Source organism: Cynocephalus volans, chromosome 5 (assembly GCF_027409185.1).
Source record: "Cynocephalus volans isolate mCynVol1 chromosome 5, mCynVol1.pri, whole genome shotgun sequence".
Taxonomy (NCBI): domain Eukaryota; kingdom Metazoa; phylum Chordata; class Mammalia; order Dermoptera; family Cynocephalidae; genus Cynocephalus; species Cynocephalus volans.
The window spans coordinates 139,165,147-139,188,514 of record NC_084464.1 but is presented as its reverse complement, the minus strand read 5'-3'; the positions used below and the strand labels follow the sequence as shown (position 1 = coordinate 139,188,514).

General features: G+C 38.0%; 1 long non-coding RNA gene across 1 annotated transcript in view; it reads left to right on the top strand.

Annotated features, from left to right (window-relative positions):
• LOC134378719 (uncharacterized) overlaps positions 1–20,035 on the top strand; it is a 28,309-nt gene extending 8,274 nt beyond the window's left edge. Inside the window, exon 2 of the long non-coding RNA XR_010023684.1 lies at positions 14,374–20,035. This is a non-coding gene — a long non-coding RNA (uncharacterized LOC134378719). The remainder of the gene's footprint in view (positions 1–14,373) is intronic.
• The last annotated feature ends 3,333 nt before the right edge of the window (positions 20,036–23,368 follow it).

Here is a 23,368-nt window from a genome sequence, read left to right as displayed (position 1 = left end):
GCATCTGGGTCAGCCCAGCCTGCTTGTCACTAAATCTGGCAGGACTGCCCTACCCAGCAAGGGGACTGAAAACCACCTTTGTACAGCGATTAAGCAGGCTTTCTCTTCTACCAACTTTAGTGATTGCTTACTACTGTTGGGCTGAAAAAGTCTCAAGGAAGTTTATTCTGCTCTGAACAAATGAAACCAAACTGCAATTGAGATCCAGGCTGTGTTCCACTTAAATGAGAAATGAGCAAGCCAGCAAATGCAGAGTTGAACACTGAATGCAGTCATTAAGTACTTACCCAGTGCTAGACACTGGGTGAGGCACTGGGAATAGAAGTATGAATGACCTACACTAAAGGAGCAATGGAAAGATAACAAACCTATATCTGTATTCCAAAACTAACAAAATACACTCAAGGAACTCAGCCACAATTTACTCCACAGAGAACATATCTCAAAGGATGGAATATGGGGGATGTGGATTTTCTATTTTTCCCTAGATTCTATGGCTACTGCCACCAAGTTTAGATTCAGAATTCATGGTTACTTCTTCAGTGGTTTGTTTTTTGTATTTTGTTTTTAATCACCAATGAACAAATAATATATTTGGAATTTTGTTCACAAAATAGCTGCTCTGTACATGCCCTAAGTATCTGCTTGGCCTGCCTCTTAGAAAATCTTGCCAGGACAACTTTCAAAGCGCTAAATCCTTTCCCTGTATTCACAAACTCCTTGATGTATGCTAACAGCACATTTCTGACAATGATTAATAAAATATGTTTTTTATGTTTTCAGTGTCTAATGACATCAAAAAACCTTACTTAAATACATGTATACACACACACATACATACATACATGAGTTAGTAAGTAAGCCCCCTATTCAGTCAAGAGCCTGACACATACTGATTTGGTCCCACATTTGCAGCTGAGCAGCAGAACCTGCACACCCTGAAGGGGTCCCTCCCCTACTGAGAGACTCTGGTGTTTCAGCCACTGGGCACAGCTACCACCCAAGCTTATTCTATTGAGCTCTACAGGTGTGACCTCTTCCTCAAAGAGGAAACCAGATAAACACAAATGACAGGAAATGGGCAAGGCAGTTCATGTTGGATGCAAGATTCATAGATTTAAGACAGATTGCAATATGCATAACCTAAACTAAAATTTCTTATGCTACTATTGTGAGAATTATATGTGAGATCGGATGAGGTAGATGTTAATCCTGCTAAAGTTTCTGGTATTTTACTATGGTTTTACTTTTGAATACAGTCCATGTGAGCAATAATTTAAGTATTACGCATTAAGTATTTATGTTAGCTCTTATTGTCACCCATAAATATTCAATCATCATCTTTCCAACTCATTCCTACTCCCCTTTATGCAAGCGTCTATGCAAAGTAGTTTTGAAAACACATTTCCATTCAATCTTTCAGCTGCTAACCTGATAGACTTTTCTTACATATCTTATTACTTAATTCCTGTGATTCAGTTAAAAAGGAGGATTTAGAGAACTAAATGTGTAAGTGCTAGGCTGCTGCCAGCCACTACATATCCAGTTAGCCACTAGGTGTGCTTTTGGGAGAACAGGCACACATCACCCTGGACCTCTCTCAGAAACTCTTATATAATTCTGAGGCCTCTCCAGCCCTCATTCTTGCCAGAATATCTGTGCTTGCTGTGGTCTGAAGGTCCGTCCAAGCTCATGTTGGAACTTACCCCCCAGTATGGTGGTAGAAGACGGGGCCTTTAAGAGGTGACTGGATTGTGAGGACTATGCCCTCATGAATGAACTGATCCATTCAAGGAGTAACTGGTGGATGGTTTAATGGGTTGTCATAGGCATGGTTCTGATGACCTTATAAGGACAGTGAGTAAGAAGGTTAGCTCTGTCACTCTTGCTATTCTCACCAAGTGATTGCTTGCACTGCCACAGGACCCTGTAGAAAATTCCCACCCAGAAGAAGGCCCTCACCAGATGTGTCCCTGGACCGTGGACTTCCAGCCTCTAAACTAATTTTATTTCCTTTATAAATTACCCAGTTTCCGGTTTTCTGTTATAAACAACAGAAAATGGACTAATACAGTGCTGTTCTGAGGATAGGCCTTGTAGCTTATCTAGGTCTCTTCTTGAGGTATGCAAAACTGGTAAGTACTGGACAGGAGCAAGAGGCTGAGCCTCAACTTTCATTCCCCTGCCCCATCCCTCAAGGTCATCAAGGAACTGTTAACTGTCACCTGACCAAGTCGAAAATGCTCACGCTTGGGGATAGCCTTTGTAAAAATAAACATGAAATGAAACAAAATGAAATGAAATAACCATAGGTTTTTATAGGAGAAGGAACCTTAAAACTCCAATTCAGCCTGTTACTCAGTGCTTCAGAGACTTCTACAGTCCCTGCCAAAAAAAACAAGTCTTAAACACCTCTAGCAATGGGAACTTACTAATTCTAAAGCAACTCATTCGATGTTTAGCCAGTCCTTCCTTTTATCAGCCAGAATATGACACACTAATAATAGCTAATATTTGTTCAACACATTCCATTTTATATATATTATATTGTTTATTTTCCCCAATAATGCTGTGAGGAAGATATTATTACTATCTGTTCTACAAATGAAGGAACAGAAGCTTAGAGAGTTTAAGTACCCTACCAAGGTCATCTAACAAGAAGAGACAGTGAAGGATTTGGACATAGGCTGTCTGACTCCAGAGCCCCTCTAAATGATTTGGTCTGCACAGAAAAATGATTGTGCTTCCTCTAACTTCCACTAATTGGCTCCTGGTCTATCCCTTCGGCCATAAGACATCTAATTCCTCTTCCACATGATATCCTTGATGCTTAGTGTAAAGGTGGAGCTGTCTCTTTTAGCTAATCACCCAGGTCCTTCAACATGTCTCATATGACATGGTTTTCATTTCCCTTAGTCCCCAAGCCCTCTAATCTGACATGCTCCATTTGGTCTACATCCTTCCAAAATGTGTTGCCCAGATGCTCACAGAGCCCTATCCTGGATGTTTGATTAATGCAGTGGAGAAAGACATGATCACCACCTGCATTCCAGTCCAGCACTGTCCAATACAACTTCTGCGATAATGGAAATATTCTATAACTGCACTGTCCTACTGAGTAGCCACTAGCCACACTTGGCTATTCAGTGCTTAAATGTGGTTATTATGTCTGAGGAGCTAAATGTTATATTTCATTTTATCTAACTAATTTTATTTTACATAGCCACATGTAGTAAGTGGCTACATATTGCAGATGTAGTTCTAGATTCTGTATTTCAACATCACATCCTGATCCATGTTCTCAATGATTCTGTCATCCCCATCCTATAATAGGCAGGTGACTTCTGGTACCCCAATCATATTTTACATTTATCGCTGACAATTGTCACATCATGATCATTCCAGTCTATCAAGGTTATTCCCAATCTGATTTTGTCATTCAGAGTATTTAGGATCTCTGATGCTTTGTGTCACCTGCAAGTTGGCTAAGCTTACTTGCTACATCTTCACAGAATACAGCAAATGATATAATAGAACCAGATGCAGCTAACGTTTATTGAAAGCTTGCTAAGTGCCAGGCATTGTACTGTGTACTCCAGTACTCTATCTGTGTCCCATCTAAAGCCAGAACTGTCTGGCTCCACACTCACACTCTCACCTTCTGACTAGATTGCCTTCCGCATCAGGGAAACACATACACACATATGCACACGTGTGTGCACACACAGAACAGCACTTGAAACTTTCTTCCACTCGCACATCAGTTGTCAATCTACATTTTGCACACCATCATTCAATCACAATTGTCCTTGCATCTAAGACAATATTTGGATCATGTTCACAAGAATTGCACGAGTCCTTGTCAAATTTCTTGTTGCAGCACATGTTCACAATGTCTGTTAACACTGCCCTGAACTACCTGTCCAACAACCTTTTAAGAAATAGAATGAGATCGATCTATCATGATTTCTTCTTGAACTCATCCTGACTTTTGGAAATAATTAATACTCCTTCTCTTCTTAGTAATTCCCTCAGTCAAGAGCACATTCTCATGTCCATCAAGAACAGAAAGGCTAACACATTAATGGAAACTTTGTTTCAGCAGGCTGTCTAACGTGTCAAATGGGGTAGAGAGAGGCATTTAAAGTTTAGAGCAAAGAACAGTTTGGAATAAAAATAAGACTTCAAATAAGAATGTTAAAATAGATTCATGTGTATAACAGGACATCAGGTGAGATCCTTTTTCCTACAGCTCCAATTTCAACTAAAGTCCCAAGACCGAGTATGATAGATAAGTGCTAAGGCACCCCACATCCTAAAAAGTAAAGCTAGATTCTCCACAGAACTTTCTTAGGAGGTTCTTTCAAATCACCATCAGTAGTCTGTCAACCACCTTTAGCTTATAGTTAAGAAAATTAGTACAACAAAGAGAGATAACATTGGTGACTGTGAATGTCTCTGAAGAGAGTTGTCAGACGGCTGTGCAATTTCTCTCTCCTCTCTGTGGGTTTATAGTAAGAGAAGCCTGAGGTGATGGTTAGAAAAACTGAAAAACATCTGGAGAGGTAAATTTTTTAAAAACCAGTAGAGTACATAGTTATGGAAAGCAAGGGAAGAGAGTGTTTCAGGAAAAGGGTAGTGGGCAGCTTCCTCAAGTACTGCTGAGAGGTTAAGCTAAGGAATGAAAAGCATTTATTGTATTTAGCAATAATGCAACACTGCTTTCCTTGATTACAGCAATTTCCCCAGAGCAGTAAGGGCAGAAGTGAGATTTAGTAGTTGAAGTGTTAATGAGAGAAAATCCAGATGATTCTTTGAATTAGGCTGTGAAAGGAGAGAGAGAGAAAGACTACTAACTGCAGGTAAATGTAAATCCCAGGTTAGAATTTTAAAGTTTAAAATTAAGAGTATAAAGGGGCCGGCCCGTGGCTCACTTGGTAGAGTGCGGTGCTGATAACACCAAGGCCACGGGTTCGGATCCTATATAGGGATGGCCGGTTGGCTCACTGGCTGAGCGTGGTGCCGACAACACCAAGTCAAGGGTTAAGATCTCCTTACCGGTCATCTTTTAAAAAAATAATAAAATAAAATAAAATTAAGAGTATAAAGCACTCAAGAAAAATCAACCTGTAGTTTTATATATACTACATGGAGATTATATTCTATAGTCTAGTGAAAGCTATGGTCTTGAAGAGCTAGTTGCACAAACACATAATTTTTTAATAATCTTTGAAATAAAGCTCAAATTTCATTTGTTTAAGTTCTGTTGCATTAATCAAAATAAAAATAAAATAGAAAATGAACCAAATGATCATTTAAAGTTTGATATTACTGAGCCAGCCCGTGGCTCACTTGGGAGAATGTGGTGCTGATAACACCAAGGCCACGGGTTCGGATCCCTATACAGGGATGGCCAGTTAGCCGACTTGGGAAAGCGTGGTGCTGACAACACCAAGTCAAGGGTTGAGATCCCCTTACCGGTCATCTTTTAAAAAAATAAAAATAAAAATAAAATAAAGTTTGATATTACTAAGTTGGCCAATTTGTACAACGCAGAAGATTTGATGAAGGTTTTTAAGAAGTCCAGAACTGTTTCAGCTAAGCCAGAGGGCACATAATTTGCATCACTGAAATGGTACTGGATTAGTCCAACAGAATAAGAATGTTTAACCACATACACATGGGATATAATTTTTGCCAGTTAGACTCTGATAGTCAATCTCGAATAGGTTTTTAAACTGTACTATGTAACTAGACACAACTGAGAAACTTTCAAATAGAAATTTTACACAATGTCATTTCAATCAAAAGAGACTAATGAAACTAAGAATATGTACCACTGTTGGAAGAGAAAGCAGTGGCTATGCTGTGGATACTACAGCAGGTGGACTGGGGTAACGGTCACTCAATAATCTTTGTTTTGTTTTGTTTTTTTAATTTTATTTTGTCGATATACAATGTGGTTGATTATTGTAGCCCATCACCGAAACCGCCCTCCCTCCTCCCTCTCCTCCCTCCCACCCAACAATGTCCTTTCTGTTTGCTTGTCATATCAACTTCAAGGAATAGTAGTTGTTATGTCTTCTTCCTCCCCGCCCGCCCCCCCCCCCCCGGTTTGGTGTGTGTGTGTGTGTGTGTGTGTGTGTGTGTGTGTGTGTGTGTGTGTGTGTGTGAATTTATTTATTTATTTTTAGCTCCCACCAATAAGTGAAAACATGTGGTATTTCCCTTTCTATGCCTGACTTGTTTCACTTAATATAATTCTATCAAGGTCCATCCATGTTGTTGCAAATGGCAGTATTTCATTCGTTTTTATAGCTGAGTAGTAGTCCATTGTGTAGATGTACCACATTTTCCGTATCCACTCATCCGATGATGGACATATGGGCAGGTTCCAACTCTTGGCTATTGTAAAGAGTGCTGTGATGAACATTGGGGAACAGGTATACCTTCGACTTGATGATTTCCATTCCTCTGGGTATATTCCCAACAGTGGGATAGCTGGGTCATATGGTAGATCTACCTGCAATTGTTTGAGGAACCTCCATACCATTTTCCATAGAGACTGCACCATTTTGCAGTCCCACCAACAATGTATGAGAGTTTCTTTTTTCTCTGCAACCTCGCCACCATTTATCGTTCAGAGTCTTTAGGATTTTAGCCATCCTAACTGGGGTTAGATGGTATCTCAGTGTGGTTTTGATTTGCATTTCCCGGATGCTGAGTGATGTTGAGCATTTTTTCATATGTCTGTTGGCCATTTGTATATCTTCCTTAGAGAAATGCCTACTTAGCTCTTTTGCCCATTTTTTAATTGGGTTGCTTGTTTTTTTCTTGTAAAGTTGTTTGAGTTCCTTGTATATTCTGGATATTAATCCTTTGTCAGATGCATATTTTGCAAATATTCTCTCCCACTCTGTTGGTTGTCTTTTAACTCTTTTAATTGTTTCTTTTGCTGTGCAGAAGCTTTTTAGTTTGATATAATCCCATTTGTTTATTTTTCCTTTGGTTGCCCGTGCTTTTGGGGTCGTATTCATGAAGTCTGTGTCCAGTCCTATTTCCTGAAGTGTTTCTCCTATGTTTTCTTGACGAAGTTTTATTGTTTCAGGGTGTATATTTAAATCCTTAATCCATTTTGAGTTGATTTTAGTATATGGTGAGAGGTATGGGTCTAGTTTCATTCTCCTGCAAATGGATATCCAGTTATCCCAGCACCATTTGCTGAAGAGGCAGTCCCTTCCCCAGTGAATAGGCTTGGTGCTTTTGTCAAAGATCAGATGGCAGTAAGTGTGTGGGTTGATTTCTGGATTCTCTATTGTATTCCATTGATCAGTGTGTCTGTTTTTATGCCAGTACCATACTGTTTTGGTTATTATAGCTTTGTAGTATAGCTTAAAGTTGGGTAGTGTCATGCCTCCAGCTTTATTTTTTTTGCTCAGCGTTGCTTTGGCTATGCGTGGTCTTTTATTGTTCCATATAAATGTCTGGATAGTTCTTTCCATTTCTGAGAAAAATGTCATTGGAATTTTGATGGGGATTGCATTGAATTTGTATATCACTTTGGGTAGTATGGACATTTTCACTATGTTGATTCTTCCAATCCAAGAGCATGGGATATCTTTCCATCTTCTTGTATCCTCTCTAATTTCTCTCAGCAGTGGTTTGTAGTTCTCATTATAGAGATTTTTCACCTCCTTGGTTAACTCAATTCCTAAGTATTTTATTTTTTTGGTGGCTATTGTAAATGGGCAGGCTTTCTTGATTTCTCCTTCTGCATGTTCACTATTGGAGAAAAGAAATGCTACTGATTTTTGTGTGTTGATTTTGTATCCTGCTACTGTGCTGAAATCATTTATCAATTCCAACAGTTTTTTGTAGAGGTTTTAGGCTGTTCGATATATAGGATCATGTCATCTGCAAACAGGGACAGTTTGACTTCATCTTTTCCAATCTGGATGCCCTCTATTTCCTTCTCTTCTCTGATTGCTCTGGCTAGTACTTCCAATACTATGTTGAATAGCAGTGGTGAGAGTGGGCATCCTTGTCTAGTTCCTGTTCTTAAAGGAAAAGCTTTCAACTTTTCCCCATTCAGGATGATATTGGCAGTGGGTTTATCATATATGGCTTTAATTATGTTGAGATACTTTCCCTCTATACCTAATTTATAGAGGGTCTTTGTCATGAATGAGTGTTGAATTTTATCAAATGCTTTTTCAGCATCTATAGAGATGATCATATGGTCCTTGCGTTTGAGTTTATTAATATGGTGTATCACATTTATTGATTTGCATATGTTGAACCAACCTTGCATCCCTGGGATGAATCCCACTTGATTGTGGTGAATAATTTTACGTATGTGTTGCTGTATTCTGTTTGCTAGTATTTTAGTGAGGATTTTTGCATCTATATTCATCAAGGATATTGGCCTGTAGTTTTCTTTTTTGGTTATATCTTTACCTGGTTTTGGTATCAGGATGATGTTTGCTTCATAGAATGAGTTTGGGAGATTTGCGTCTGTTGCAATCTTTTGGAATAGTTTGTAAAGAATCAGTGTCAATTCCTCTTTGAATGTTTGGTAAAATTCTGCTGTGAATCCATCTGGTCCTGGGCTTTTCTTTGTTGAGAGCCTTCTGATAACAGCTTCAATCTCCTTTATTGTTATAGGGCTGTTCAGATTTTCTACGTCTTCATGGTTCAGTTTTGGGAGCTTCTGTGTGTCCAGAAATTTATCCATTTCCTCCAGATTTTCAAATTTGTTGGCATATAGTTGTTTATAGTAGTCTCGAATGATTCCTTGTATTTCAGATAAATCAGCTGTAATATTGCCTTTTTCATTTCTAATTTTTGTTACTTGAATCTTCTCTCTTCTTTTTTTTTTTTTGTTAGCCATGCTAATGGTTTGTCAATTTTATTTATCTTTTCAAAAAACCAACTTTTTGATTCATTGATCTTTTGAATTGTTTTTTGGGTTTCAATTTCATTAAGTTCTGCTCTGTTCTTAATGATTTCTTTCCGTCAGCTAACTTTAGGTTTGGATTGGTTTTTTTTTTCTAGTTCTTTAAGGTGAAGTGTTAAGTTGTTCACTTGCCATCTTTCCATTCTTCTGAGGTGAGCATTTAACGCAATAAATTTCCCTCTTCATACTGCTTTTGCAGTATCCCACAGGTTTTGGTATGATGTATCATTATTTTCATTAGTTTCAATAAATTTTTTGATTTCCTGCTTGATTTCTTCTTGGACCCATATGTCATTAAGTAGAATGCTGTTTAATTTCCATGTGTTTGTATAGTTTCCAGAATTTCATTTGTTATTGATTTCTAGTTTTAATCCATTGTGGTCTGAGAAAATACATGGGATAATTCCAATTTTTTTGAATTAATAATCTTTGTTAAAAGAAAATTAGAAGCTAGAAACCTAACAGTAACTTCCCACCAAACCTAATCACTTAGGCCTATTGATTTCACACCTAGACATCTCTCCATTCTCTCCACCTCCCTCCACTTCCACTTTCAGCACGTGGTCACCAGCATCCCTTCTCTCCTCACTCCCCACACCCACCACTGACCACAACAGTCCGAAATGTCTTCCTAAACACCTAAACCTCTCTTGCTTTTTCCTGTTCAAAATCCTCCCATGGTGTGTTCACCAGGCTCCTAGCAAGGTCCTTCAACCATGCTGCATAGAACATGGTATTTTTTTCTCACCCTACAGGCCCTCTCATGTGACATGCTCCAGTTAGTAACTGTCCCTCTTAAAATGTATTTCCCAGACCCCAGACACCAACACAGGATTAGACATATAAGGATGTTATTAGGGGAAGTGCCTGTGAGAAAAAATAGAGAGGGAGATGGAGGAGGCTAGGGACGCTGACAGCCACACCCCCAAAGGGAAGGAGAACAGGAAGGAAGGTGGATGTCAGTGCCCACTTGTCTATTAGACTATGTGGAGTCTAAGGAAAGTATGGCAAGGCTGCAGGGTCCTGGGTCTCCCAGGAATGAGTCTGCCTTTATAATCTTGCTTGGCTGGTCACTGGCTGGAGCTACCTATGCAAGACCCAGAGTACATGCAGTGATGTATTTCAGAGTACAGCTGCTGGGCACTTGGAAGATTTTGCTCTGTCACTGGAAATCTGTGAGGCAGAAATGGACTAGACTAGATTGCTTACTCCCTCCCTGCTTGATGGACTCAAGGTTGCTAATCAGCTCACCTTAAAATAGAAAGATTATTCTGGATTGTTGGGTGGGCCCAATGTACTCACAGAGGTCCTTAAAAGTGGTCAAATGAGGCAGATGAGGTTAGAGTGATACAGTGTGAGGACTCAACCCATCATTGCTGGCTTTCAATTTGGAGGAAGGGGTCATGAGCCAAGAAATGGAGACCACCCCTAGAAGCTGGAAAGGACGAGGAAACAGATTCTCCCCTAAAAGCCCCCAGAAATGAATTAAGCCCAGCCAACACCATAATTTTAGCCCAGCAAGATCTGACCTGTGTCAGACTTCTGACTACAGAACTGTAAGATAATAAATGTGTGTTGTTTTAAGCCACTAAGTTTCTGGTGACTTGTTGCAGCAGTGGTAGAAAACTAATACAAGTGGTAACCTGTCTGGTATGTCAGAGAAACAGCAAGAAGACCTCACTGAAACACAGTGAGCAAGGGAAAGAAAGGGTAGTACCATGAGAGTTTAGAGAAGAAACTGAGGACCAGACCATGTAGATCCTTGTCAGCCATTGTAAGGATTTTGAATTTTACTCTGAAAGGAAAAGGAAAACATTACACAGTTTTGCATGGGGCTATTGTATTTAAAATATAGTGAGTGGGCAAGGCAGGAGTGGTCAGATCAACTGGAAGTCTACAGCAATAAGCTAAACAAGAGATGATGACTCGCAGCAAGCAGTAACAGTGGTTGTGTTAAGTGGTTGAATTCTAAACATATCCTGACTGAGTTGACAGGCTTTTCTAAAACCTTGGGTATAGAGTATGAAAAATAAGAGTCTAAGATGACATCAAGAATTTTGGTCTAAGCAATTGGAGTTACCAGTAATTGAAATGGGCAGGAATGTAGGAGGAGCAAGTTTGGAAACAAAGATGAGGAACTAAATGTTGGACATGCTAAGCCTGAAATCTCTAATAGACATTCTGTTAGATTGTATTGTTTTTCAAAATTATTCACTCCCTTTCCAGTTGATGAAGTATACTTCTGTCTCAGTGACTTTGGTCTTAGCCATGTGACATGCTTTGACCACTAGAATGTAAGCAGATGTGACATATGCCATGTTTAAAGTCATCAGAAATTTCCACTTGCCCTCTTGCTCCTACTCTCAGCTACAAGAGGATAGCACAGACCAGATGGTACCTTCAGCCTGGGGTTCTGGAATGAGAAGACAGGCAGAGAAGATCCATTTATGGAACAAGGAGAAAATCTGAACCTGACCCATAGCCCAGAGCTGAAATGCAGCTGAGCAGCAGACCCATGAGCAAGAAATAAAAGTCAGTTAAAGCCACTGAAATTTGGGGGTTATTAGTTTTTGAACTAATATAGTCTAGAGTTAAGAGGAGAAGGATAGGCTAGATATATAAATGTAGGAGTCTTCACTATACAGTTGGCATTTAAGCCATGAGACAGGCTGAGATCACCAAGACAATGAGTATAGATAAAAAAGAAAAGCAGGTCAAAGACTGAGCACTGGGGTATTCCACTGTTAAGAGACTGGGGACAGAAAGAAGGAACAGCTAAGGAGGGATTGAGAAGAAGCTAGCCAGTAAGGAAGAAGGAAAAACCGGAACAAGTGGTATCCTGGAAGAGAGAGTGATCACTGTACTAAAGGCTATTAACAATGAAAAAATAATAACAATTTAGATATGATGAAGACTGAGAAATGACACTGGTTTTGGGCCGAGCCCGTGGCGCACTTGGTAGAGTGCTGCGCTGGGAGCACGGCGATGCTACCGCCGCGGGTTCGGATCCTATATAGGACTGACCCGTGCACTCACTGGCTGAGTGCCGGTCACGAAAAAACGACAAAAAAAAAAGAAATGACACTGGTTTTAACATATGAGGGTCACGGGTGGTCTTCACAACATTAGTTTTAATAGAGTGATCAAATGAAAATAATCACTCTTTGTGATCATATTCACTTACTAACTCATACACATTCAATAACTATTTCTTGGGCATCTACCATGTGAAAAGCACTATTCTAGATTCTTGGTATAAACCAGTGAAATGACACCCCCAAAACAGACAAACAAAAACCCATGCCCCTAACAGGCTTAGACTTTAGTGGGGAGAGACACACAATAAACGATAAGCATAATAAATGAGTCATAAGGTGATAAGTACTATTAAAAAACAGTGCAGGAAAAGGAATTAAGTAACATGATCAGGGTAGGCTTCATAAAGAAGGTGACATTTGATTAATAGCTTAAAGAGCTGACTCCCGGATCCAAGACTGTATTACAGATTTTTTTTTCTTCCGTGCTCTCAGTTTACAGCCCTCCATTGGCACTAAGCAATCAAGTATGTCTGCAAGAACTGTGACTCCAGAGGCTTCCCAAAATATTAATCAGTTGAATAAATAAATCAGAAGTAAAAACCAAGATTCAGCCTCCACTTAATTCACTGATATATTTAGAATAATCCAATTAGTATTGTAATCAAAACAACTCAAAAAAGAAAAATCATCTTGGATTAAGCCCAATGAAGGTTTATAAAGGATTATGAACTCAAAAAAGCCATTAATATTAGGTTATTAAAAACTGAATTAACAGTATGCTTAGCTACTCATAGAAAAGGATAAATTGAGCAGGGATGATAAGAACTAGAGCTTTAGGAAGTTACTTTCACTTAACACAGAACTGAAATTAACCTTCTGTTTCACATGAGGCAGACAAGGGCCAAAGAAGCCCTTTTCCATTCTGTCTCAGGAACATGGCTCTGTAACTGCTGACTTAAGGCTACTGATGTCTCAATGAGCCACACACAACCATGAGTTTCCTGGGCACACCTCCCTCTTAGGATAACAAAAATAATAAATAATGAAACATTTTACATATTGTTTCCAATTTTAAATAATCTATTGAAGTATGCGATATGGTGTTAGAGCCAGTCATCAGGAACCCACTCACTAAAGCGTTCACAGTGGAGAGGAAAGAGCTTTGGTGAAAAAACAGTCTAGTTCAGCACTTCCAATAGAACTTTGTCCAGTAATGGCAATGTTTTACGATTGGTGCTCTCCAATATGGTAGCCACTAGTCATGTGTGACTATTGAGAATATGAAATGTAGCTAGTGCAACTGACAAACTGGTTTTGTTTTTTTTTTAATTTTTAATTTAATTTGAATGGCCACATATGGCCAGTGGCTACTGTAATGAATGGCAAACTCTAGAGGTCTTGGTTCTAAGCAATCCTGGTGTGTTTACCTTTCTATGTAGTATGGAGAGAAAAAGATTTTAAGGTGCCTTGTATTTCTGACATTCTCTAATTCAAACCTTTAAATCTTAACTACTTAAATAATCTTATAAAGGATCACTGCAATGGTCTGAATGCTTGTATTCCCTGAAAATGCATACACTGAAATTAAAAACCTCAATGTTATGGTATTAAGAGGTGATACGTTCCTTTTGGAAGGTGATTAAATCATAAAGGGAGAGTTCTCATGTGTGGGATTGATGCCCTTATAAAAGAGGTCCAAGGGAACTTGTTCACTCCTTCCATGACATGAGGACACAGCTAGAAGCTGCTATCTATGAGGAACGGGCCCCTTACCAGACATCAAATTTGCTGGCACCTTGATCTTGAACTTACCAGCCTCGAGAACTGCCATAACAAAACGCCTTAAAATGGTTAACTTATAAAAAACAGAAATTTATTGTTCACAGCCCTGTACTCAGCATTATGAATACAAGATGTCAGAGACATAGTCTCTGCCCTCAAGGAGAGCCATAATCAGAGTGGTATTCACTGGGAATCCCATCACATGATTCCCAGAGCACAACAGCTTAGCAACTTCTCTGGATCCCACATCTCAGTGACTTCATGCCTGTATTAGTCAGGGTTCTCCAGAGAGACAGAATCAATAGGATATGTTATAAATACACGAGAAGGCATTTATCAGGGGAATTAGCTCATGAGATTGTGAAGAAAAGTCCCATGATAGGCCATCTGCAAACTGGACGCTAGTATTGTGGCTCAGTCCAAGTCCAAAGGTCTCAAAACCAAGGAAGCCGATGGTATCCTTGGTATAAGTCTTGGAACCCAAAAGCTGAAAAGACTTGAGCTCTGATGTTCACAGACAGTAGAGAAGAGTGTATCCTAGCTCCAATGGATAGAGAGATTGTTTCACGTTTTTTCTCTGTTTTTTGTTTTCTCCAGGTCCCCAGAGGATTGGATAGTTCCTGCCCACATTGAGGACAGGTCTTTCCCACCTAGTCTACTCAGGCTCTCATGCTAATCTCTGCTTAACACACCCTCTTGGACACACCTAAAAAGATAGCTTTACCAGGTTTCTCAGCATTCCTTCATTCCAATCAAGTTGACACCTAGAATTAACCTTCACAATGCCTAACAAGATCACCCTTGCTAAATGCTGACACTGCAATCCTATAAAGATGGATTTTCATCTGGCTCTGCCCTTCCCCCAACCACACACCCAACAGCTGCAAAGACAGTATCGTCTTTGAAGAGTTGAAAGTTTACTTTCTTGGCCTAAACTAGACAACTGACCTGGAAGTCTATATTTTCAAAAAGAACACATCTCCACAAGCTGAGAACTCCATTTACTTCAAGACCTTTCTGATTTCCATTCTTTTTGGTTTAACAATAAGTTCTGAAATCTTCAGACTCATAATTAATGTCTCATTAATTAAAATGACAAACCCACTGGCAATGTCATCCTGAATGATGAAAAACTGAAAGCTTTTCATTTGCAAACAGGAATAAGACAAGGATGCTCACTCTCACCATTTCTATTTAACATAGTTTTGGAAGTACTTGCCAGAGCAATTAGGCAAGAGAAAGAAACAAAGGGCATCCAAATTCAAAAACACAAAGTCAAATGGCCAATTTGCAGATGACCTAATCCTGTATATAGAAAAACCTGAACTCTACCAAAAAAACTCTTAGAGCTGATCAGCAAATTCACTAAGGTGGCAGGATGCAAAATCAATATATAAAAATCAGTAGCATTTTTATACTCTAACAATGAACTAGCAGAAAAAGAAATCAAGAAACCAAGCCCATTTACAATAGCTACCAAAAATTAAAACACTTAGGTATAAATTTAATCAAGGAGGTGAAAGACCTCTACAACAAGAACTAGAAATCACTGCTGAAAGAAATTGAAGAGGACACTGAAAGATGGAAAGACATCCCATGTTCTGGACTGGAAGAATTAACATTATGAAAATGTCCATACTAGCAATCCACAGATTCAATGCAATCCCCATGAAAATACCAATGACTTTCTCACAGAAATAGAAAAAACAATTCTAAAATTCATATGGAACAACAAAAAAGATCCCAAATAGCCAAAGCAATCCTGAGCAAAAAGAAAAATGAAGCCAGAGGCATACACCACTTGACTTCAAATTATACCACAAAACTATAGTAAGCAAAATAGCATGGTACTGGCATAAAAACAGATACACAGACCAATGGAAGAAAAAAGAGAATGCAGAAATCAACCCACTTACTTATAACCAACTGATCTTTGACAAAGGCACCAACAACATACACTGGTGAAAGGATGGCCTTTTCAATAAATGGTGCTGGGAAAACTGGATATCCATATGTAGAAGAATGAAATTAGATCCATATATTTAGCCAAATACTAAAATCAACTCAAAATGGATTAAAGACTTAAATATAAGACCCAAAACTATAAAACTCCTAGAAGAAAACATAGGGGAAACATTTCAGGATGTAGGATTTGGGGTCTTTATGAATAAGACCCCAAAAGCAAAGGGAACAAAAGAAAAAAATAAATGGGATTATATCAAACTAAAAAGCTTCTGCACAGCAAAGGAAACAATCAACAGTGAAAAGACAACCTATAGAACGAGAGAAAATATTTGCAAACTATACATCTGACAAAGGATTAACATCCAGAATATATAAGGAATTCAAACAACTTAACAGTAAAAAAAAAAACAAATAATCCAACTAAAAAATGAGCAAAGTAACTGAATAGACATTTCTCAAAGGAAGACATAAAAACGGCCAACAGATATATGAAAAAAATGCTCAACATCACTAATCATCAGGGAAATGCAAATCAAAACCACATTGAGATATCATCTCACCCCAGTTAGAGTGGCTATTATCAAAAAGACAGAGAATAACAAATGCTGGTGAGGATGAGGAGAAAGGGGAACCTTTCTACACCATTGGTGAGACTGTAAATTAGTAAAGCCATTATGGAAAAAGGTATGTCGATTTCTGAAACAACTACAAATAGAACTATCATATGCTCCAGCAATTCCCGCTACTGGGTGTAAACCCAAAGGAATGGAAATCATCAAAGGGATACCTGCACTCCCATGTTTACTGCAGATCTATTTACAATAACCAAGTTATGGAACCAACCTAAATATCCATCAACAGATGACTGAATAAGGAAAATGTGGTATATATGCACAATGGAATACTACTCTGCCACAAAAAAAAAAAAAAAAAAAAAAAATGAAACTCTGCCATTTCCACCAACATGGATGAGTTTGGAGAAAATTATGTTAAGTGAAATAAGCCAGGCACAGAAAGATAATACCATATGTCTTCACTCATAAGTGGGAGCTAAAAAAAGAAAGAAAGAAAGAAAGAACAATCACAATAACATGTTGAACTTTCAGAAGGAGAGAACAGAACTGTGGTTACTAGAAGTGAGAAAGGGGCAGGCAGAGGGGGGCTAGTGAGAAATTGGTTAATGGGCATAAAGAATGAGTACGTTTTATAATGATGAATATGCTAATTATCTTGATTTGATCACATATTGTACACAAGTATTGACAGTCAACTCCATACCCCACAAATATATATAATGAATTATGTATGTTTCAACTAAAAAAATTATACGTAAACCAAGAAAATTAAGTGCCAAAGTTGAACTCAAAATAGAGGCAGTTCTAGCAACAGCAACAAAAAAAATCAATTTGGCTATTCCGAACAGGATTCTTAGATAAAATCAACACTTTTGAATTTCAATGCTTAGCAATTTTGAATAAACTTTCTCAAATAGCTTAGATGATTTGCTAGAGATATTTTCTTAAAACTTTCAAATAATGCAAATCCAAATATGCAACAAGAAAAGCATCAGCTTTAAGGGAAATCACAAAGTTTTTAGCAACACAATATGCTTGTCACCTCCTTTGCAATGTTTTTACCCTGAAAGGTATAATAAAACAGTAGTACTTCTTACACTGAGCACCATATGAATGCTTAATGTTAAAACCCCAATTTCAAAAGAATAAGAACCACAGCCATATCCCACCTACATAAAACACCAGATGAAAGACATCTGGAAAATTATTGGGATTTTAACACAGTTCTCCAAAAAGATCTTGCTGCTCTGCACACAAAGTGCTACATATGCATTAATAAACCTGATAAAAATGTAAATGAGTGACATGCTAGGAGTGAAATTTCTCTTTCAGAAATTTTTTCAGTCCAGTAAAATTCTCTTAATCTAAAAATGCAAACCTAGGTCAAACACTTTGTTAGAATTTCAAATAGTTTTTTCAAAAACGAATCTACATTTAAAAATTCATTTTAGTGTTAGGATAGAAGACTCAGATGAACACAGCAATTCTCAGCAAGAACTATTTTAGGTTATGTACCTCCAAGAGTCTTGTCACCTCTCACGGAATGCCACCACTTCAAAACTAGAATTTGGCAACTGTTTTTAAAAGATGTTCACAGCTATTGAAGATGATCAGCCTTCTGGAAAAATAATCATGGCTCCTTTTAACTTCTACCACTAACATAGTATGTGCTCAATAAATGCTGAATTGAATGGCATTTAGCATGTCAAGCATGACAAGTGAAAAGAGACAGCCAAGCTGTTTAAGACCAAAAATGAAAGGTATCTGGGATAGATGCTATTTTTTTAAAGTAGAAATAAATAGAACCATGACTGACGTGCTCACTTTATTAACTCCTTATGACTATTTCTTATTGAAGAATTTATAAATTCTTTTAGCCTATTAAATCATTACATCTCACAGTAATAACATTAGAGAGTTGGCACTTGTTTTCACGCTGTAACAGAAAACATGATCAAAAGGTCAAGTGATCACATGTGTAAGAGCCACAGTTTAAACCCAGACTTCCTGACTCTAAAACCAGCATTGTTGCCATGCATCACACTGGTCAAAGTTAACTGAGTGGGTTCAGATGCCTGTCAGGGGTTTGCAAACCTGCAGCATTTCAGCAGGTCTGTCTTGCAACCTAGACCCCCTGTCTTACTCCACTCAGGGTGCTATCACAAAACACCTTAAAATGGATAACTTTTAGATGACAGAAATTTATTTTTCACATTTCTGGAGGCTGGGAAGTCCCAGATCCAGGCACCACAAATTGAATGACTAGTGAGGGCCCTCTTCCTCATAGTTGGTGCCTTCTACCTGTGTCCTCACATGGTGGAATGAACAAACAAGCTTCCTTGGGCCTTTATTACAAGGGCTCCATTCATAGGGACTCTGCCCTTGTGATCTAATCACGTCCCAAAAGGCCCCACTTATTAATACCATAACCTTGGGGGTTGGGTTTTCAACATACAAATTTTGGGGATACACAAACATTCAGACCATAGCAGCCCCCAAGCCAAATCAGACCAGTAAAGGCAAATACTGATGCTAAAAAGTATTATCTTGATTAGCACAGAGGGACCATAATCAGCTTTCATCACATTTCAAGTGTTATCATTGGCAAGTGACATTCACTGCACGAAGTCTGGAGTGTGTATGCCATCCTGCACAGGCACACTTTAGATGAAAAAAGCAATCACCGTAACTCCACTAACGAAAAGCTGTTTTCACACCAAGGGAAAGAAATGATATGTTTTCCAACGCAAGAAGAAAGGTTTTTGAGCACAGGTCTTAGTTTGAAGCTAAACCCAAGTGGGGAAAAACAAATACGGTTTTCATGAAATTTCCAACCCATCTTACTAAGACCAATTTTACCTGCCTACTTGTCCTGCAAGCTTCTCAAGCCCCTTCTTATCTCGCAGCCTCATTGAGACATGGTTTTACCCTCCCTGCACACGCCCATTGACTTGAGAGACATAAAAGCAAGACCACTCTCTAAAAAAGCTCCTCTGAGTCTGACACAGGGTCTGCAATTCCTCCACTAGTATTAGACAACTCTTCAGGTTCTCAGGAGCTCCTTAGTAAGAAGCACCCTAGAGAGCAAGCTTCCTTAGGGGTTACCAACTTGTTGGTGATGAGTAAGGATGTTAACCCTACATGCTGATGTGTAACATTGAGCCATTTTCCTCATCTGTAAAATAAAGGTGTTGCATCAATCTCTATGGTTCTTCTTGTCCTAACATTATAAGAATGCTTCCAGAAATAACATAAATGATCAGAAATAACATAAGTGATTATTATTTTTAGCACTTACTACAGGGCAGGGACTGCACTGAACACTTTATTCACATTATTTTATTTAATCCTTAATAATACCCCACGCCCAGGTAGAAACTCTTAATATTTTCAGATGAGAAAAGTGAGAATTAGAGAGCTTGAGCAGTAGAACCTCTCTCATCGAACTTTTACTTAATCATACCAGCTCTTTAACTGACTAATTCATTTTGTAAAACTACACTATGATGAATGACCTCAGCTGGATAAATGCCGGTAGCTGGTAGCCTCCTGTCTGTTAGACACAGTCTGCATAAGGTTTCCCCCAGCAAAGTTGTGCACGTCCCAAAAGTTACCTGTTTTTGTTCCCAAACTTGTTTATGCCAGTTATACTTTTTACTTGATTAAGCCAGTCACTGCAATAATGTAATTTAATAAAAATAGTGCATAAACCAATGAAATTTTTTTTTTTAAATAGTTTCAATAATTCAGCAGGGTGCTTTGAACAGATAAAGCAAATCATACACACAAAAATTATTGTTGTATTAAACATGGGAGAGAAAACAGCAAGATTAGGGAACAAAAATCTTAAAATTCTAGAGAGGTTCTATATTTATATTGTTTCTCATGTGTCTTTAAGTTCTTATTCCATTTTAAAGAGAATCAGTGGGAAGTATTCTTAAAGAATGCATCACAAATGGAGATTTTGCAAGAAGGGCAGTATAGCCCCTACAATGAGAGGCATCACACATTAAAACAAACAAAAGAATCAAATCTGTCGAATGTGTATTACTGATTTAAATTTAAGTAAAATGTTTATGGTATATGTTATCCCTTGGGGGATTATATTTTCTACTTCATGGAGGTATAATTGATATGCAATAAACAAATTTAAAGTATACAATTTAATAAATTTTGATGATGTATCTGTGAAACCACCACCACAATCAAGATTATGGAGCACATCAATCATTCCCAAAAATTTCCTCATACCCTTTGTCATCATTCTCTCCCTGTGCATACCCAGGCAACTACTGATCTGTCACTATAGATTTGTTTACATTTTCTAGAGCTTTACATATATGGAATCATGCAGTATGCACTCTTTTTTCATCCCAGTGTAATTATTTTGAGATTTCTCCATGTTGCTGCATGTATCAAGTTTCTTCCTTTTTATTGCTGAGTAGTACTGTACTGTATGGATATCATGCTTTTGTTCATTCACTCTCCTGTTGATGGACATCTGAATTGTTTCCATTTGGAGCTATTAAAAATAAAGCTACTACAAACATTCATAAAGTCTTTATGTAGACATATGCTTTCATTTCCCACTAAGGAAATTCACAGGAGTGGAATGGCTAGGACATAGTATTTCACTTTTTCAGAAAATGCCCAACTGCTTCTCAAGCAGTGCATTATTACAATTCCATTTACTTCATGCCTTCGTCAGCACTTAGAATTCTCAGTCTTTTTAATTTTAGTTATTCCAATGAGTATAAAGTGATATCTGACTGTGGTTTTAACTTGCATTTCCCTAATGACTAATGATGTTAAGAATCTAATCATATATTCATCATCCCCTTATATTTTGGGGGCAAAGTGTCTGTTCAAATACTTTGCCCCCTTCCCTTTTCTAAGTGGGTCATTTGTTTTATCACTAACAGATACCAGGAGTTCTTTACATACCCTTGATAAAAGTTCTTTTCTTTCAGTCTGTGGTTTCTTTTTATTCTCTTAACGTATTTTGAGAAGGAGTTCTTAATTTTAATAAAATCCAATTTATCCATTTTGGGATTTTACATTTATATATATGATCCATTTTGAGGGTTTGTGTTTTTTTTTTAATATGGTATGAGTATGAATCCAGGTTTGGTTAGTTTTTTAATTTTTTGCATATTTATATCAAATTGTTCCAGCTCCACATGTTATTCACTAAATTCTCTTTTATTCACTAAATTCTCTTTGCATTTTGTGGAAAAATCAATTTGCCATATATGTATATGTAAGTCTGTTTCTGGACGCTATTCTTTTCTTGGTCAACCTGATTATGTGGATCATAGGTATACATTTTAATTTTTAAAAATTTTTTTATTTATTGAAACACGATTGTACATATCTGTGGGGTACAGCATTGAATATTAATACCTGTGTGCAATGTGTGATGCATATCAGGATAATTGGTATCTATGTTCATAACTACTTTTTTTGATTTACTGATCAATTCATGTCTGGGTTTGTCAGGGGGCATTTACTGTATCCTGATGGTTAAGAAACTTGAAGTAAAAGGAAAGGCAGGAGAAAGGACAAGATAGGAAATGAGAAAGATGGGCAATAGGGAAAAGATAAGGTAAAAGCATCACAACAATTAAAAGGAAAAGAGCTAGAAAAAGTGGAGGACATTTTTTAAAATGGCATTTCCCCAACTCTGCCATCACTAAAGACCACCCTCCACCCAATATACTCTATGCTATGTTTTGAAAGGTTATGTCTATAAAATAAATAGCACTTATTAGGTAATAATTCATTTGCATTCTCATATATTATTCATCAAAGGCATACATTTCTGAGCAGCTTGAGAAAACCAAGGTTGCCAGTGTTTCTTAGCAGCTTGAGATAACCAAGGTTGCTATAACTCTTGCCAAAAGCAAACTGACCTTTTAGAAATCCTGTGCAGCCTTATGGTGAGTAACTTTATAATGTCCATTAAGCTTTCTGAAATATTCACATTAGCCCCCAGAACTCCCATCATCCCCCCTCCCTGCCAAATCACTCTCTTTTTAGAACCATGGGGTTCTGGGACTCAGAAAAACACTAGCCTATAGGCTCTGGCTTTACTTCCCTCATCAGTCACCTGCTGTGTCATCAGAGGTTCAGAAAAATGTGATTTGTTAATGTGATCCAAGTAACAAGAAAGTGGAAAGCACTGATTGACAAACCATGATTCTACAATAACTTGGAATACTGCTAATTAGCTAAAGGGCTAGCCCTTAAGCCATGAAAAATTTTCATTCTTTAAGAGAAACTATGTAACCAGCACTTTTTTCCCCTAAGGCTGTGTGGAATTCAAATAAAGTGATCAGGTTTAGCAACCCCAAAGAGTCTGGGATACCAGAGCTTCACACAGGATAGTGAGAAACTGAAAATGAGACACACCTGAGAAACTGTCTGAAAAGTTAGTCAAAAAGGAAAACCCTAACCAAACTGGAGAGCTCAATGTTATCAAATCTGACAACTTGACATCGTCGAATCCAAAAATATCTCAAAGTTAGATCCCAAAGTGAATAAAATGATGGATTCTTAGTGTTGACTGTTAAAACGACACCTAGACACAGTTCTCCTCAAGCAACAAAAAGATATCAAACTTATACATGAAAAATGAGGTAAAAGACAATTATTGATTTCAAATATTACTTTTTCCCTTTAGAACGTTTTTGTTGTTGATTTTTGGTTTTTTGTTTTTAATAGGGGATGCTTTCAAACCTGCTTGCTATGATGTGAAAGCATCCCCCCAAATTCACGTGTTGAAAACTTTCTTCCCACACCACAATGCTGGGAGGTGGGACCTAATGGGAGGTGTTTAGGTCATGAGGGCTCTGCAATGATTAATTCTGCTATAAAAAGGGCCTGTGGGAGTGGATTCATTCTCTTCTGCTATGTGAGGACACCGCATTTGTCCCCTTTTTGCCCCTCTGCCATGTGAGGTTGCAGCAAGAAAGCCCTCACCAGTCGGATGAGAATGATATTTGAAATTAAGGGGACAAAGAGATTAGAATGATAAAAGGTAATTGATCACA